Consider the following 3,258-nt stretch of genomic DNA (forward strand, 5'->3'; position numbering starts at 1 on the left):
TTAAAAATATTACAGCACTCACCTGAAAAGAGAAGAGAAAATTATATTTAATATAAAAAATTAATTTATATTTGAATACAAGTGAGTCTAAATATACCAAAGATGTATAAAATATTGTAATAAGTAGGCAATAAAAGAAACTCCCGATTTATATTAGTCTAATAGTCTGCTTTTCTCAACAGTCTCCTTCTCTGAAAGGTCCCAACGGCTTCGGCAATGGGGATTAAATGATAAAATCCAGCTTTTCTGTGTGGGTGGCGATCCAGCAATGACCGGTAAGCACAGCTACGAGTTTGCAAATTGAATGGCGTAGAGTCTCCAGAATTGTCTGAGTCCTGGGTACTTGGGCCAAGGATTTTCGAAATAGCTCCATCTGATCTGGGCTTTTCTAAGAAATAAGGTGTGCAATTCCACTTCAACAAAAGTCAGGGGGATGCAAATGACCGGAGAGAAGATATCTGAGACCAACTCAGTCGACCTCTTTCTGCTGAGCTCATCAGTAATCTCATTTCCCTCATGTTCCTATTACCTGAAGACAGAGGGACCAGCATCGTTACAGATTTCCCCCTCGCTTCGATTCTGCCTACTTGTAAAGATTGCCCGCGCACGACCCTCAAACTCCAGTTTGCGCATAGAGAGATATGTACGAGATTCAGAGAAATTCAGGGAAAAACTGGTGTGAACTGCCCAAAAATGTTACCATGCCCCCTGAGAGATTGCCTCCAGAGGCCAACCTCTTTTAACCTGATTGCAATTTGAGCAGCGATGAAAATAACTTAAAAGTCGATGGGAAATAAGTGAAAAATCGCATTAAGGGCAACACTGGGTGAAGTTCTACATGCTCGGGTGATGCCAATACAACCAATCTTTTGCTTTCTTTCCAGTTTAGCTTTCAATGGAGTTTGGAGTCAAGTACCACTCCTAGATACTGAACTTCTAGTGAAGCGTTTAACACAACCGTAAAAATTCATCGTTGGGTCACCTGCATCTAGCCTTCCATTCCTGTCTTTCTTCCTTTGGTTCTCAAATCGGCAATGGTATCACAAGCGACAAAATTTGTGTTTTTCATCCAACTGTATAGCCTATCCCATCCTATTGGCTGATAGACCTATTTTGGTCTTCTTCATCGACTTCACTCCATCATGAGAAGTATTCTGTCTCGACTGTTCCTAAGTCTGTGATGTTTTGTGATGAAATTATGACAGAAGAGACATTCAGCAAAACACTGTCTGATGGTGAAACTTTGACATAATTCTTTGTAGAAGGATGACAGATTTACCTGGGTTGCTCTTTAAGTATAAAATTGTGAGGGAACTTCAGTTGCCACGTCACTTGGAGGTTCAGCCTAATTCTGCACGAATGCTGGCAACGAAGTGCCATTGGTTGATTTTTTTGTTGATATCACCAACACAGTCTCAGTTGTTTTTTAAACGCATCCCAAGTGACGTCAGCCTATCAGCTGATTCTGTTAAATTCGCTCAGAGCCGAATAATATATTAAAAAATAATAGTTCACGTCATTTTTTTTTCTCTCCAATAAAACTAACTTTCCACAAAAGGGCTCATACGTCTGTTTTAAATGGCTCCCACGATACAACTTCGATCAGTCAGAAAATTATGCTGGGATTTTTTCCTTTCAAATACTCTTTTTGATTAGCAAACTAATTGAATAGATCTTGCACATCTAACCGAAGTAGCAGCCACCTATTCACAAAGGCGACAATTGGACTCGTAGCAGCAACCCTTCTCCCTTTGGACCCACCTCGTCAAAACAGCATATTTCCTGAGTCTACCGACTGAAATAGACGATGACGATCGGTAACTACCTGATCTCTCTCACACAGGCACACACGCGCAATTTACAAATCGCTCATGCGGCCCGAGTTCACTTGCGGCGCAGAAATTTGGGTCATGAATCTTGCAGACAAGGAGTGTCTAAGAAGATTTATGCGCAAAATATTGCGTAAAGTATTTGGCCCAATATGCGACGGCGAGTACAGAATCAGGCACAATAAGGAGCTGCTAAATCTGAGCAATGACGAAGATATTGCAAGATTTATCAAGTAGCAACGCATCGGATGGGTCCGCAACGCATGCCTGTCCTAACGCATGGCGCAGAAGCATAGACGATGACAGCATCCGATGAAGCGACGCTTGGAGTGTTTGAGAGAAAGATTATACGCAAGATTTTTTGACCTTTGCACGTTGGCAACGGCGAATATGAGCTTTACGACGCCACAGACATAGCGCAGCGAATAAAGATCCAACGGCTACGTTGGCTGGGCCATGCCGTCCGAATGGATACAAACGCTCCGGCTCTGAAAGTATTCGATGCGGTACCAGCTGGTGCTAGCAGAGGAGGAGGAAGGTCTCCTCTGCGTTGGAAAGATCAGGTGGAGAAGGACTTGGCTTCACTTGGTGTGCCCAACTGACGCCAGTTAGGATGAGAAACGACTGGCGAGCTTTGTTAAACTCGCCCAAAATCGCGTAAGCGGTTATCGCGCCAATAATGAAGATGAAGGGCAGGTCACATCATCCCATGGATTATGCTGGGTCACAAAAATTTATGCTGGACTACAATCCTTTATGCTCCAGACCCCGTGGCAGACCAAAAATAACTTGGCTGCATAACGTCAACGAGGAGCTGAAAAAATTAGGCTTGCAAAACTGGAAAACTCCAGCACTGGTTCGTGTTGAATGGAGGAAGATTGCTGAGGCAGCTAAAGCCCATCCCGGCCTGTAATGCTAATAGATGATGAAGATGATGATGATGATAGACAACTACACCATACTGGCAGTGCTTGATGAACTGCCACAACAACAACAACAATAACCACTAGAGTTTTCACCGCTCCATTTTCTAATTTTCAACGCCTCATCGGCCCACCCTCGTATATTTACATGCCGACATGAAAAGTTATGTATGTTTATTTATTATTTGTTGCAACACGTTTTTGTCGGCTTAAATGCTGTTGTTGTTGTTTGCCCATCTACTTAAAGTATTACCACTGCTGTCGTTTGATGCTGGTGCTGCTTCTGCTTGCAGTTACGCGCCATCCTCCTCCATCTCGCTCATGATTGATATAGACTTTGTTTGTGCCTTTGTTGCTGGCACTGCGCATGACATAGTTTTCAACAGTCGAAAAACAACAACGCACTCACCTGTTTGTTTTAATTGTTACATTGTTGTTGTAGCAAGTGTGCTACACTCATCATCAATGTTTAGACCAACCGACAGACAGTGGCAGTGGCCATGGCA

Source organism: Anastrepha ludens, chromosome 3 (assembly GCF_028408465.1).
Source record: "Anastrepha ludens isolate Willacy chromosome 3, idAnaLude1.1, whole genome shotgun sequence".
Taxonomy (NCBI): Eukaryota; Metazoa; Arthropoda; class Insecta; order Diptera; family Tephritidae; genus Anastrepha; species Anastrepha ludens.